This window comes from Cygnus atratus, chromosome 3, assembly GCF_013377495.2.
Source record: "Cygnus atratus isolate AKBS03 ecotype Queensland, Australia chromosome 3, CAtr_DNAZoo_HiC_assembly, whole genome shotgun sequence".
Lineage (NCBI taxonomy): Eukaryota > Metazoa > Chordata > Aves > Anseriformes > Anatidae > Cygnus > Cygnus atratus.
The window spans coordinates 39,854,126-39,870,068 of record NC_066364.1 but is presented as its reverse complement, the minus strand read 5'-3'; positions in this window follow the sequence as shown (position 1 = coordinate 39,870,068).

The following is a 15,943-nucleotide window of genomic DNA, read 5'->3' as shown; positions in this document are numbered from 1 at the left end:
TTGCAGAGCAAATGCAGGAAGAGGAGGAGAAATAATGATTCCCGTGTTTCCTCCACAGGCAATTGAATTCTACGCAACTATTACAAACCTTGTAAATCAGATCTCTTTCTAGTTAAGAAATTTTATTTCATCCTATCATCAGAATGGCAGGAAAAAAGAATGATTCTGCAATAAAATCAAAGCTATTTTGAGTTTCTGATGAGAGAAATACCAGTCTCTGCAACAATGGGTCCAGTTAGACGCACCAGTTCTACCTACTGAAAATCTCCCTTAGCTCAAAACATCAAAGCCTGTGTGTTTTATAAGATTGAAGAAATAAAACAAACAAACAAATAAATAAATAGAAAAGGTCTTTGCTCTGGAGGTGTGTGCATGCTTGATCCAGTAGTTGTAATTTGTTGTCTACAGCACACAGATACATTGAAGTTGTCTAAAGGAGCTACATATTAAAAAAATCATCAAATGTTATGAACCACGCCTAAAATTTTCAAAAGACATTAAGTAATTCAAGGATACAGTTTCCTTTTGCACTTCCTAGAGAGGAACTAGGCTTTACAGAACGTGTCCAGGGAGGCCCAGTATCCATCCTCTCAGAGCCATTACTCACCTAAATAAAATCACTCACTTGCATGATGCAGGAGATCCATTTTTAAAGAGTAACAGTGATAGGCCAGGAGAACAGAGAGCCTTGGAGTTATCCCTGATGGCATGGGAGATGGGGTCAAACTCCTCTTTCTGCCTGACCACAGCTGGAGCCTGAGCTCAAACCAGTCCCCAAGTCAGCATCCCGGCTCCCAACTCCTTGTGCAGTGGAAAAAACCTCTCACTCACCAACATGAGAGCTGCTCCCCTTTGTAGAAATGATTTGATATGCAGAGGACTGAGGCCAGAAAGACTGGCTTTAATCATAGCTATTAGGAAATGTATCTAAGATTAGAGCTCACGTCCACATCTGATAGGTATCGTTGCTCCAGAGCAAGGATTTGAACCTGTAGCTTTTACCTTTCTCCCAGCTATCAAGCACTTTAAGCATGTTTTGACCATGCCGGTAACTTCTAGACCCATAGCAAAGAGGGTTTCATTTTGAAGCCTTCAAGGCTTTAGAAATAGGCTACGGCAGTCCTTGAGGTGGATCTCGACATTTAGGTGAGTTTGGACAGCAAAATCTTGAGCATATGCAGAACTTAACATGCTAAACTAATAGTCAGGAGGTAAGTGACAGCTGAGGAGTAATTATGCCAATGGTACCTGAATGCTGGGACAAGGTGATAGCTGCATTGTGCAGTGGATTATGGTGAAAAAAGCTCCAAGCTGACTTTCAGAGTACATCCACAGAGTTCAGCACAGCACCATGCAGAGACACTCGCGTGGGTCTCAAAGGCAGTCTAGCCTTTTTGGTATGGCAGAACATGCATTATTAAATTCAATCCCTGTTTCTCAGCAGAGCTAATTAGTTCAGGTGCAGCTCGACACTGCTATAATTATACTCCATCTGCTTCCAGAGCTAGCTAGTTTGGGTGCTGAGAGCTAGGAAATTTCTCTACAGTACTCTCTCTTGGGGAGGGGCATGATACTATTATGTCCTTAGGCGTGAAAAGAGATGGATTGACACTTTGGTCCCTTTGATGATGTGAGCCTTCACAGCCTAAATCCTGCTGAGTTAAATCATCTCAAGGGACAGATTTTTAAAGACGTTTAAATAGCTAAAGCCACAGGTATAGCCCCAGTGTGGCTTTTTGACAAATGCCTCATAAGCACTAAATGTTTGTTGGGAGGTAAATGGCTCCGTGAGGCAACACCGTAGTTAACACCCTGTGTCAGACACCCGACCGAGGTGGTCTGTAGCAGACAGCAGCCAACAGAGCCCCAGCTCCTGCTGAAACTTTGATGTGCTCGGGTTGGCTTTGCTGGCCTGCAATCCAATGTGTGAGTGCTGCGACTCATGTGGCTATGCACAAAATAAAATCAAGCCTGTCTGTTTCTCCAGAAACAGACAGTGAAGGCTCAGATGAATGCTAATCTAGCATGCTGTGTTTGCTCCCTTTCAAATGAAGCCTTGATCCGAAGACTATTGCAGCGAATGGAGTATCTTTTCTTGGTGTCAATTCATAATGGATCAGGCCCTGAATTTGTGGCATGGAGCAATTAGTATGAAATTGATTAGGCAACAACTTCCTTTATTCAGTAGTACAAGTTATTTCAAGATGAACTGATTAGCCACATTTGTTTTGTACAGGCAGCTAAACCATCAATACCAGCAACGCTGGCATTAATCAGCACAGACTGATTTCCTTGCTCTCACAGGTATTTTGCTTCATATCAACTTTACAAAGGCTGTCAGGGACCGTCTGTGGCTCAGGAATCACCTCCAGCACAATACAGCAGTTTCACAGCACATTTTTCCAGACAGCAGGGTCATCCATATGTAGTTGCCCTACGAGCTTTCCAGCAGCAGCACTCTGAAACGAAAGCATTTGCAGTGACCACATAAAGCCCATGTGCTCTCATTCTGTCCACTGCGTGTAACCACACTTCAGTAGCACATACATGTATCTGTGGGTGCATGTGTGCACATAGAGGCAGCACGTGTGAGAGCCCAAACGTCTACCCACTGTTTCCTCACCAGGTTGCAGCAATCTGACTGGCCACAGCAGGTTTCTGTGCACAGCATGTGGCAAAAGGTCTGGAGCTTCAATAGCCACAGCTTATTTCTGTCAATATGAGGACCTCCAGGTCTTACAGACAGTGTTATCTACTCTCACACGTGTTGTGCAAGTGCGAGTCATGCCTGCATCCAGCAGCATGGCTTCTATTTGAGCATCCATGTCACAACCATTAATATTTTGACTCACCACACCGCTTCTAGTGCTAGCTCTCTCACTGCTGCTATGCCTCTGCTTGCTTTCTGCTTTTCAGAGACACTGACCAAAATTTCTGAGACAGATTTTGACTGAAACCCAGTCAACTGTTACTTATTTAACCAACACGTGGACATCAGTTTGTACAATGACTCATGAAAGTGACAAAAGGAGCTGCCCCGAGTCACCAACTCTTTGAAGAGCTCTGCAGTTCTGCTCATGCTGTCACGCTGCCAAGGTACTCTCTCAGACAGTCCCTAACGCCTCCTTGAACATGAAATAATTACTTACTGTATAATGGCTGCTGCCTAGTACTTGTGTAGGTTTGGTATGCCCAAGTCTTGTCCCAGTTGTATCTCTCACACTGCACTGCAGATCTGCCTGGACTATGTGAATTAAGTGATTCATATGGGTTTTGGTACAGCATGACAGAGAGTACCCAAAATGTCCTTTAAGTCCAGGTTGAGCGCAGATTTGTGACCCAGCTCACCAGCTATCCCTACTGTTACTCTTCAACACTGGCTGAACTGCCCTGCAGCCCCCAGCTGGCATCTCCCAGGGAGCCCACACTTTGCTATGTATGCAGCATGAGCAGCAGCAGCCTGCCATGAGGAAAATCAGACTGAGAGGCAGTAATTAACGATTCAGAGGTGGTAAGGAGCAGGTATAAGTGAGGATTTTTTGCCCGTTTCAGTGTAAGGCTAGCAGTTTAACTCAAAGCATCTCCTGCAGTGGTTTAGGCTGTTAGTGCTTGACTTTGTACTGAAAAGAAGAGGGAGGACTCACAGGCAGTCGCAGCAGAGAGGCATTTTGAGGAGCTGTCTCCAGTCAGTTGCCTGATCTAGGCTGAGAAGTATGCACAAGTGACTCAGGCCTGTGCAGCGTACATTTGAGCAGGTAAGTTAAAACCACTGGCAATTAAAAGTAACACCCTGGCTTTGCAGTGGGATGGCAAAGGAGACGTCACACAAGTGCTGTGGCTGAGCTGAGAGGCAGCAGCTAGCAGCTGAAAGACAAGGCGTGACTGTGGATTAATCTGGACACAATAACAGAGTCAGGGAGCTCTCAGGGCTTGAAGCTCAAGGCTCAGGTGTGGACTAAAAAAGCCTCTTAGGTATGACCATAGACCATTCAGGAAGTCTTGCTGAGTCTCACAAACTGGTCCCATAAGTGACAGAAGGACCAAAGACAAATGCAGCTGGTGTGTAAAGAAAATTTCCAGAACTCTTTTTTTTTTTTCTTTCTCTTAGTTCTTTTTTTCTTCTTTATAATTTTGTAACCTCTTGTCTGTGCAATGAGACAGATTGCAATTCCGGTGTTTGCTATAGCTCTAAATTTCAAATTTTCACGTAATTCTTGTTTTCCAGTTCTCATTAATAGATTACAGATGACATTTTCAATATTAATTGTCATCTGTTTTACTTCCTAGTTTATTTTTTCTGGGAAATAAATACTTTCCTGACCTGTTCCAGTCTTGTTTTAATGCTTAGCCAAATATCTTAAGGCAATGAGGAAAAACAAACAGCTGAACATCTGCTGAAAAGGTTGCAAGGGTGGATAAGCTCTAACAGCTTCTAATGAGCTTCTAGAAATATACTGCATAAGGAGCAATGAATAGATCCCAGTCCTTAAGTCTTACTTATAGGACTAACCTGGTTGGTCACTTAATTTAGTTACAGATAGAAATAAATTCAGATGGATAATATATTATCAGCTACTTTTAAAATGCTTCCTATGGTGGTATAACTCTCTCTCTTCAAGGAACCATTAATTGAGCTGAACACAAAGATTGCTTTTATGCATTATTGGTGCAATTCACATTGAGCATATGACTGGAAAAAAATCCCACAGCATAGCTGAAATTCCACATTGTTTTGGTACACTGCATGGCTGTTATGTAGCTCCAAAGGGGTGAACTGAGCAGGCATGCGTAGGACCTCCTTTGCAATCTGCAACCAAAGGCTCCTGAGGACACAGCTCAGCCCTGCCCCTGGAACTGCCTATTACAAGAACAGTCTCAGAAGTGAGTCAAGGAGAGCATCTGGTAAATGTGCAAGAAGAAGTGTCACTACTATCCTTCAGGTCATTGGCCAAAGCAGTAGCATAGAAATTGCTGCAGAAAAATCCTTTCTCTTTGCCTTGGACTTCAATTTCTCCTTTTTGGGTTGCCTTCAGTTCAGCCACATATATCTACCTGCCATGCTCAGGTCTGCTATAAGTAAATAACAACACCAGCAAAGTCAACAGAGTTTCATTCACTCACAACAGAAGTAAATTTAGCTCTAAATCAATAAGGAAAAGCGAAATGTTCCCTACGTGCCTGCTCTTGTAGCTGTCCTTCATCTGAAGAGTTCAACCCCACTTAGAGAATCAATGTATTGATAGAAAGTAAACTGTTTTCAATAAAACTGAAGATGTGAGCAGATTGAGCATTGTATGATTATTAATTTCCAAAGTTAGCCACAAGCTTTTAACAGTCTCCATTAAATCTCCAAAGGAAATTGAAGAACTTGGATAATTATCAAAAATGCTGTTTTAAAAAAATTCCCCTCCATCCCTCTACATACGCAGAATCATCTTGGCATATTCGTAGGGCAAGGAAGGATATGTCTTTGACTGAAAATGATGATGCTTCACTGCTTCTTACTTCTCAGGGAGCCCTAAGCTCATTCTGCCACCTTGTGTGATCAACATATATTACAGCAGAATCTCATTTTCAGGTGCTTATTTCATATTCCACTCCAATATGTCTCGCCTCTTATGTAGTACTGCTCAAAGAATGGAGTCAGTTAAACTACGAGGAGGCAACAACTCATCTCTGATATTCTAGTATGGACTGTCAGGATAAACCAAATTTAGTATTTTATTTCTACCCTCTGAAAAAGACAGATCATTTTAATAATTACAGGAGTTAATAAATCTTATCAATTATGTGAAAGAATGCACATTTCTATTAGCTTACTGTTATCCTGTGATTCTCTTGAACATATAACTTACTTGAAATGACTTGCTAAATAAACCTGTGAACAGTTTTTGCCCATATCATCCACTTAAAGCAATTTGTTGGGGAAAAAAATCTAAACTCGAGCTGTGTAACTAGCCATTCTTTGCCTATTTCTGCTTTATATAAAGAGTTTCTTCATGCTTACCCTGACTGGAAAACTGTGACTGCTACAAGAGTATTTGGGTTTTAATGTAAAATGCCTGCAGAAAGCAAATGCAAAGGAAACTTTTCAGAAATTTTCTCCACGGTTTTTTCAATATTACTCATTTCTGCTGCTATATTCAGTCATGACAATATGAAAAAAAAAAAAAAGTGAAAATGAAGCAAAAGCTTTTAACAAAAACCCCAGTTAAATCCTGCTGGATAAAAATGTCTGATGTTTTGATTAGCTGAATGAACTTGACCATGTTGTTCTGGAAACAGGGTAAGCACTCCTGAAGTTCATCTACTGAAATCTTCTGAAGCTTTAGGTCAGACTATCATCAGAGGCTCAGCAAGGGATTCACATACCCAGAAATCAGTGCTGGTACAATGCAAAAATCAATAACGCTACATGAAGTTGTTACCTCCGGATGTCATGTCCATTCAGAGTACCAGCAAATGCCCCCACACCCTGTAGGTACTCAAAACACATAAATGAGACACCAGCTGTGTACAGAAAGGCTCCCAATATAGAGGCACATCTCCCTCTGTTCACAGAGAGGAGCTCAGCACATCCAGCTTTTAAATGCCTGTAAGCTTGTGTGCACTGATCCGCTGGTAAGTGAAGGTGACAGAATGTAGGATGAAGAGAAAACAATTATCAAAAGCTCCTTCTAAATCCTGCAAACACAGACACTGACATCTATTACTGCCTTATGTTCTACAGATACAGAACTACATTTCTTATCTAAGAAGTGAACTATGGCTCAGACTTAATTAACCAGAACTGCAGTGCCCCTAAGATCTATGCTAAAAACATACTATAAGCAGTCAAAGCAAAACCAATTCCTGTAGTCTAGTTTTAACGTCTTTCACACAGGGAAATAATTATAACTAAAAGCTGAGGTTTTCTCTTTATCCGTATGGAACACAATTCATCTTGCAATATCTCATCACCACCTTAAATTGTGGTTGTGGCCAGAAAGCTGTTTATGTTATCACTGCACCATTTGACTCAACATAACACTGCAAGTAATCAAATCACAGGGTTGATCCTCAGTCCTTCCATAAGGAGAAACGATTGAGGCAGAAAGATTCACATTGGTTTTAATAAGGACAAGGAAGAATATATCTACTAGATAGAAATTAAAAAAAAAATCCATGCAGTTTGCATGTCAGAGAAAGCATTAATAAACTTGGAATTTGGTAAATAATTTCATCAAAACCCTCCACCCTCTGCCTCCCTGAATTAACAACAAAATAAATTTGGGGAAAATCTCTTTTGTTTTCTGACTTACTCTATACAAAATTTTGGCTTTTCTTTTATAAGTTGGTCTGTATACTAAGGTAAAGAAATAAATATTTTAAAAAAAAACTGAACTTTTTGCCTGTGACTATATGTTTCAGGCTGACCCAGAGAGGAAAATCATATTAAAGTATTTTTTCCAATCACATACTGATTGAAAAAGAAAACCTTTAAAACACTACACACACAGTTTTAATTTCAAAGGACTTGGGCTCAACTTCCAAAAGCACAAAGCAGCCCTAAAGTGTGCATAATTAGTTTGGTATAGTGAAGCAAATGGTAAAGGGACCTGGAAAGTTTGAATCCCTCTACAAGCTCTTGCAGAGCCTTTGGCAAGTCATTTCATTTCCTTATATCTCAATTTCCCTATCTATTAAGCCAGGGCGATAATACCTACCTTCCCTGAAGAGGTGACAGTAATTAAGTCAATGTTTTGCGTAGCACTTTCAAGATGCAAATCTCTACATTAAAGTTCTAAGTACTATTATTATTATCATCATTATCACTGATTACCATTAAGCTAAAGCTACTGTTTAATTCTGTATGTTCTTTTCTTGTTCTGAGAAATATATTCAACTGCCATTGTAAGCTAATTATACCATCTACTCTTAAGTATAGGAGTACAAAAGCATACCTTCTGCTGCCTTTGCAGTCTGTTCCCTCTTTCAAATACTCTTTGTGTAAAGGAAAGTATATTCTTAACTAATGCCTTAAGGAAGTTTTGCATGGTATTGCCAAATTAGCTCATTGCAATTAGTATCTCAAGTTACTTTACAATCCCAGGAAAACAGCAGTAGCCATGAATGCAGTTAATAATAACAACTTTGTAAAGTAAAACTGCAGGCTAATATTGAAAGGGCTGTCAAAGAGCAAAAGGCTGCTTTTCAAATGACCTTTAAATTCTCTGTGACTCCTCTGGAGGAAAAGAGGTAACATGAGTGACAAAAAGGCTTTCCCAGCTCACCACATTTTGCCAGGTCAAAGAAACATTTTTAATGAATAAATAAATAGATAATTCATCCCACAGCTGTTTCAGCATCTTTTCTGATAGGAACACAGGTACGAAGCAGCGAAACTGGATAAATTTCAGGGACCTGTAAAACAGAAGGAGAACTGAGCTCCGAGAGCCGGAGTTGCTCATTATGCAAAGCAGAAAGGATCAGAAACTTGCCCACGGGGCTTCAGATGCAGTGCGTGTCCATGAACCATAAGGCATTAAAGTGATGATGTCACAACTAGTGTTTCCTAATACATACTAGCCTGACTTCGTTTCTTCTGGTTTTGCTTGCAAGAACATGCATCCATGTGATCCTGCTCTGCCATCCTGTCTGCCCACTGATGCAGTCAGCTGCAAAGCTTGATATGTGTGAACTTCCAGCTGTCTGGGCAAAAAATGACCAGCACTCGGTGTACTCCAAAGCCTACTTGCAATAAAAAATAGACATACACACAAAGAGGCAGAGGGAAAAGCTGGTGTGTCTCATCTCAGCATGCAGCCATGAAGAAAGACAGTGCTTTGCTTGTGATTGTTTGTTTGTTATGGCAATGCATTAGCCTAAACAAAAATGTAATTTTTAATGGATATTGAAATTTGACAGCTGCCAGCCTTGAAAGAAGCTCTTCAAGATTAAACATTTTGTAACATGGTATTTTACATTTATATAATCTTTCCCTCTAACGATATCAATACAAAAAAAAATTGTAAGATTTAATAATTAAAAGTACATGGAAATCCTGAAAGGGAAAACAAATGTTACTTTTTATGGGGAAGTAAAATGAAACCCAGAGGCTAAAATCTGATCTTACCTGGTAGGATGGGACACATAACAGCCCATGGTCTTGGTTGTGACATAGTATTGGGGAATTTCTGTGCTGCATGCAAAGCTTTTTGTTGTGGCCCTGTTCCCATCCATATCGTAGTGCAGTCATGCTGCTGCAATGCTCCTCAGGATCCAGGAAGCCAGGCAGGCACTTCCAAGATGGCAATTGCAACAAAACCTGAGTGACAGTCACCCATAACACAGGGTCTGGAGGGAAGGATTCATCTCCCAAAAAACAGCTTTCTTTCAATTAATGACCTTCTGCTTTTCCCAGTGGGAGGACATTCAACTGATATTTGCTCAATCATCATGAGAAAAAGAGGTTAATGATGCTTTTCCAAAGGAGGAGCAGGAGTAAATTACTTCCCCAGTGTAAAAAAGCAGTTGAAAAATGATTGAACAGGATTAAATTACATTAATACCTGAGATAATAGAAGTCACAAAATATATACATACATACTCATTTGTCCGTCATCTCTTTGGCTTTCTTTAGGTCTTGTAGGAAAAGGTTTGCTATACTGAGTTAGGTTGAAACAGGCTGTTGGCACAAACAACTTGACATAATAGAAAAAAGAAAAAGCCAGAAAAAGAAAACAATCATAGAATCATAGATTCACAGAATCATAGAATGGAGGAGCTTGGACTTCTTGTCTGATTTTTCTAAAATAATGGACTGCAAGAAAGGAATTCTTCATAGAGAGATTGCACCATACAGGCCATCCACTGCTATCAGTCACTATGCCTCAAATGGACAAGGTTTATTTTAAGTCAGGGTGGCCTTGTATTGAACTTCTATGCAAGGCATTTATTTTTCTTGTTATACCATAGCTTTCCACGAGCAGCCTAATTCTCCCTATGTAAGAAGTCCAAGGAAATACTTAGAAATGTTATTTTTGTCAGGTGACTTTGTGCTGTCTATGCTCCTTTGTCTGGTATTTTTAAAGTATGTTTAAGCGTATTACACAATTTTAAAAGATAATAAAAGGGGTATGGCTTAGTCTGTTCAATAACATCTCAGATGGTATCCTTTCTTAAAACCAAGAACACTGGATTTTGCCATCTAGAAAATTATGTATTTGTGAGCAGCAACTCAATCAACCTACTGACAAGCAGGAAAATATAATTTATTACACAATCTCACATAATTTATATAATAATATAAATATATATATATTTATCAATGTACTTAAAATGATGTAGCTCCAGTTTCAGCTTCCAGATTAAACATGATTGCTATTTCTTACCTTATTCCTTCATTGTTTTTCTTTTAAGTAACATTTGAATAAGCACAAAAATGGCTGGAATATCAAGTTTAACCTCTGCCAAATTTGCAAAACCCCTGGACATTCATATCTCATTCATTCTGCTCCTTACAGCTTCAGACTGATAGTTCTGGAAATTAAATTGACCCATTTATTCATTGTTGTAGTAAGGCTTAAACCTCAGCAGCATGATTGCCATCATGTCAGTGCTGCCACTGACCTAAGTCTTGAGTTTCAGAGATTGCCCCAGCAACACTCGATAATAAGTGGCAAAACATTATTGCTTCCTTTGGTACTCATTATAAAAACATTAATTGGGGTGAAAGGTAATCCACTTCATATGCTAAGTCATGGTTCTTCTCTAAGGGTGGACAAGGGGGATTGCAAGAATAAGTATGTCATGGTGATTTGTTGCCACAAAATTTCCTGAAAGTTTGAATGAAAGGACTACTAGGGGGTAACACAACAAGGAAAAGCATTCATTTGATTTAAGCTATCCAGATTTGGTCTAGAAGGTCATCATCAAAATGAGAACACAGCACAGAAAAGGGATGAGCTCTGAAAGAATAATTTATGCAAATCACTGTTTCCCATTGTCCTGTTTCTACTGGTTTTATTGTGTTTAATATTATTTTTATTTTATTTTAATCACTCCATGCATCACACACAAAGATAGTTACAACTCACAGTTCTTTTCCACTGACACTCCATTTCTGTGATTCCTCTTTCAAGAACTGTTTTCATTTTATATATATATATTATACATATATATATGTATATCTTTCAGTTTCACTCCAGTGGCAGGAAAGCATTAAACTCACAGCCAGACAATTCAACCTCCTCCCCCAAGTGTTGTCACCCTGCCTCTTTAAGCTCTGTTTTATCAGTTGCATAGAAAAGTTTTTCTCCAATTCAAAGAACACATTAAACTCTCATTAACAATAAAGGGAATTAGGCATGCACAGTAAGGAGAGAAATAAAAAGAGATCCTGCACTATCTAAGAAACAGGATTCCCCTGACAAATGTGTATTCACAAAGAAATATCACGGCAGGTAACAAATAAGCTCCCTTGGCTAAGTCAGACACCATTTCCAAAGTTTTCTCAAAGCGGGCACTGTCTTGGAGACCTTTCAGTGATAAAAAGGGATTCTGCCCAGGCTGGGTTTATCCTGAAATTTTGGACTTTCATGTTTATGGAACAATAGTGTTTGAAAAACAAAAATTTAAATTAAATCCCAAACCTCATATGGAGGCATCTTGGGGGCCAGCTACTGGCAGGGCTGGAGAGAGTTCTACTGCCAAATGTAAAATGTGAGCTGGCAAGTGGACCTGAAATCTTAGATTTTGAACTTGGCAGATCTGAAAAGTCTTGGCATTTGGTTACAGAACTTGGAATGCAAAGCTTGCAAGCAAGTTTTTCCCCATAAGAGTATAAAAAGCACCTTTAATATGTATAAAGCAAACTTCCGTCTGCCCTTCTTCTAAACAGGACTGGTGTGCTACGCACAGGATGAAGTAGCCTTTAGAAATGTGTTGAATTTTCTAAGAAACCCTATCTTCATTTGTCTTGCTTTATGTGGGCCCCTGTGACTTTCTAACCCCCCAGTAAATTATAGGATCATTCAAGAAGGTCAAACAGTCAGAGGAGCCAAAAATGGATTAAAAAAAAAAAAGAGAGAGTGAGAGAAAGCAAGGGTAGAGGGAGAATTATCATCTAAAGCTTCATTAGATATTTCAAATGCTACAGACTTTAATGGCAGCAAACTTGTAAAAGTTCAGCCTCTGCTTTTACTGGTGTGAGGGGATACTGTTAATTTTCCATCTGATCTTTAATATCAGTAATCAGAGCTGTTACCAAAGTCTTTCTCCAAAGGTGCGTGAACTAATTAAATTATTTTAAATTATATATTTTAAAAATATAATGATAATAATAATAATAATAATAATAATAATAATAATAATAATAAATCTCCCTAGTGTTTCCTTATACAGGGAAGACATGCAACATTGCTTCCATCCTTTTTGTTGTTATTGTTTTTCTGTTGGGGATGAGAAAAGAAGGGGATACCGTACTGGCAAATCACAGCTTTGAAAGTAAATAAAGGAGTGGTTGCTTAATAGCAATGCATTCTCCCTATTAATATCGTTATTGTCATCGTTACCAGCACGTAAGAGACAGAACTGTTTTCACAGGTCACATCTCTCATGTAATTTGCTTACAGACAGTGAGCAATTTATCCCATTAATATCTTGCTCAGTTATTGAGGAGTCGGAGTCTGAAACCACTGAAAAGAAGCCTGAGACATAAGGTACAAAGGAATGTGAAAAATTGTTCTGCAGCCAAGCCAATTCCCCTTGGACCCCACATGTGAGCTGCAGGCTGACCGCTATGTGCAGAAAGTCTCTAGCCCGTGAATCATCTACATGCTATGTTGTGGTCCAGTGTGCAAGCTGTAGAGAAACACATGCCAAACAGTCAACCCCAAAGCCTCAGACAGCTTAGTTGGTATAAATTATCTTTTAGGATGAATTAGTCTGTCTTGTTTTGAGAATTTGACACTCTACCCATTTGTAACTTGTTTCCTTCATCCTTTGCATGCATTAGCACAGAACTGGGATACATTTAAAATCACAAGAGATCCATTTCCATTAGTTTGGAAGGTTATTTCATGTAACCCTTTCTTTGTTTCTTAATGTTCCTTTACACTGATTTTTTTCTCTTTTTTTTTTTTTTCCTGAAAAGGAAAAGAAAATGGTATAAGCACCATATAGTGTTTCAGCCCTTCTTTCTTTTTCTCTCTTACCTGTATAAGACAATAACATTAGCACTCATTCTTCTTCTCATTCATTTTAAGCTATTTTTAAAAAATACTTATTTGGATTTCCTAGATAAAACATATGTGCCTTCCAGTCCAAACTGCTTACTGTTGGTGCAGTTTTGAAGTGAACCTGAGATATATTTTTTATATATTAAAATTATTTTTTTTAATTAAAAAATAATAAATCGAAAATAAATTTGATGTCACACCCCCAGTTCAGCAAATCAGAGAAGCCCTGTTCTGACTTCTGGTCAAAATGTGCCACCGAAACCAAACTGAGAGTGCTGGCTGTGCTTGCTCCTGCGAGGCTGCCTCAGTGGTGCAGAGGAGGACACAGCAAGTCTTCTCACTGGGGTCTCCCAAGGATTCACGGGTGATTTAGGATTCAAAACCACCTCTCCATCTCTCTCCTGAGGATTTGCTTTCATGAGAGATGTCTCCTGCTGGAGCAGTACTACTGTACTGGAACTCAGCCCGTCTGCCTCTGGCACCTGGGTGGAGGGGGTGCTCTCCAAGATGATAAACGGGTGTCTCCAAGGAGACTCTTTCACTCACTGGCTCACAGGCACTAATTTAAAGAATTGCCCAGCTACAGCATGATTTATCAGCAAAGACTACCAAGAAAATAATGGGCTTTTAAAAGATGATGCAGTCTAGAAATTATCTGTATAGCAACCTGCTCCAAAGTCCTGTTGGATTTGGCAGACATTCAGCCAGGCTGCCAATAATGGCAGACTCCACCAGAGCCATTAGTCCTTCTGGTCTGTTCAGAGTGCATTTCCAAAATCAATTAATTAATTAATTAAACCCTCCACTGTTTCATTTCCATTTATTTATCAAGTAATTATTTGCCACCACAAAACCAAGAGGAAGGACAATTTCCTTACTGTCGAATGTCAGGGATAAATGGTCTCTCTCTTTAAAAGATAGTCTCTGGTGCTCTTTGGCTAACCAAGTCCCCTATTAATAAAAGGTACACCCTCCTGAGCTTCCCTGAAACACATCATGGCAAAAGGGGCAGCAAAACAAGAATAAAAAATAACTGCAAATGTCAGTGCTAACTTGAACAGTTAGTCAGAATAGTTGGAGACAATCTAACTCATTGGAAAAAAAAGAATTATATATATATATGCCACAAAACAACTACTGACTTAAAAAAAAAAAAAAAAAAAAAGTTTGCAGGATGATAACCCTTAAACTAACATTTACAGATGGAAGATCTTGACAATTTAGCCACTCTCTGCTTCAAAATATACAGCGTCTTGTATATGGCCAACATGAAAGTCAATGGCAACAGCAGACATTTGATGCAGCGTGTGCCCTCCAGAACAGACTCGTCTGTATTCAAAGGCAGCTGTACTTGACAGACAGTCTCGTTCTGGACTTGCATGCATAAGTTCAGACACAGAAGCCATAAAACACTGTAAACCGCACTTTACAAATTCACACAGCAGAAGCTATTTGGTGGGTTTGGACATCATTTAAGGCTCTCTGAAAACAGATGGAAACATGATGTCTTCTCACAAGTTTCATTCCCACATTACTACCACAGATGGTGCTCTCACCTCTTTGAAGAATAGATCTTTTTTTCTTCCAGAAGCAATAACAGGATACAAAATATTTCACATTATTGCTGACATAACAGATCTCAAGCAATTACAGCTAAGACATTGCAACAGTCAAAACATTTTTTGCTGTCCTCTCCTCCCAGAACAAACTCTGCTTCTCCAGCTAAACCTCCTCCATTGAAAAACATCAACTACAGGCAGGGACCAAAACATGGACAGATTAAATATTGTCCCTTAGGTTCACAGAACACATTGAAATATCAGATCAGCTATTTACCCATATTTTCTTCCTAAAAAATTCCATGTACCCCTAATGCAGTGACATTTGTAGAATCACTCAGTAACGTAGCTCATTTGAAAGGAAGGAGAAAACCTTTTTTCAGATGGTTTTGTAACACATTGCAGTGTTGCATGTGGGAGTATTTTGTCTTGTGTTGGTTTTTTTCTTTTTTCCCAACTAAAAATAAATAACTGGATAATTATATTTCAACCTCCTGAGGGCTCATTTCCCAAATGGATGTGAATAATAAATCAAGCACCAACAGGAGACAACTTGTTTCTCAAAACAGGCATTTCAGCATCTATAATGTTATATAGTGTTTGTGCTATTGTTATTGTACCTTTTCACCTCTTAAACAATAACTTCACAGTTATTTTCAGCTCATAAATATTGTAAGAAAAATCAGCTCCTGTTTACAGAAAAAAAGAATTTGAAAAACATCAAAAAGAAAAAAAAAATGCTTCCTACTCAACATTCACACCCACCATCTATTAATTTACTAAGGAAACATATGCTTATGCAAGCTCAAAAAAATAAAAAAATAAAAATAAACTGCCTTATTTTTACAATAAATAAATAAACAAATAAAAACTTGTGCAATCACACAGTTATGCTCATTGCCTTCCAGAAAGCTTGAAGTCGAGACCAGGGAAAGACCTCTGGCCCCTAAGTTAAGTGTAGCCTATTAGCTATCACCCATGCTTTCCACACCCAATTGCTTCTGGAGCAGATTGACTGCATTTTTAGCAGGTAAAACTTTGCCTTCATCTACACAGAGCCCTCCTATGAACGCCGGGTAGTGCTCACATGGCACTAGTATGTCATTGTTCTGGTGATTACTACTTTATATGAAAATATCTGAAATGACAGGAAGGTGGCATTAT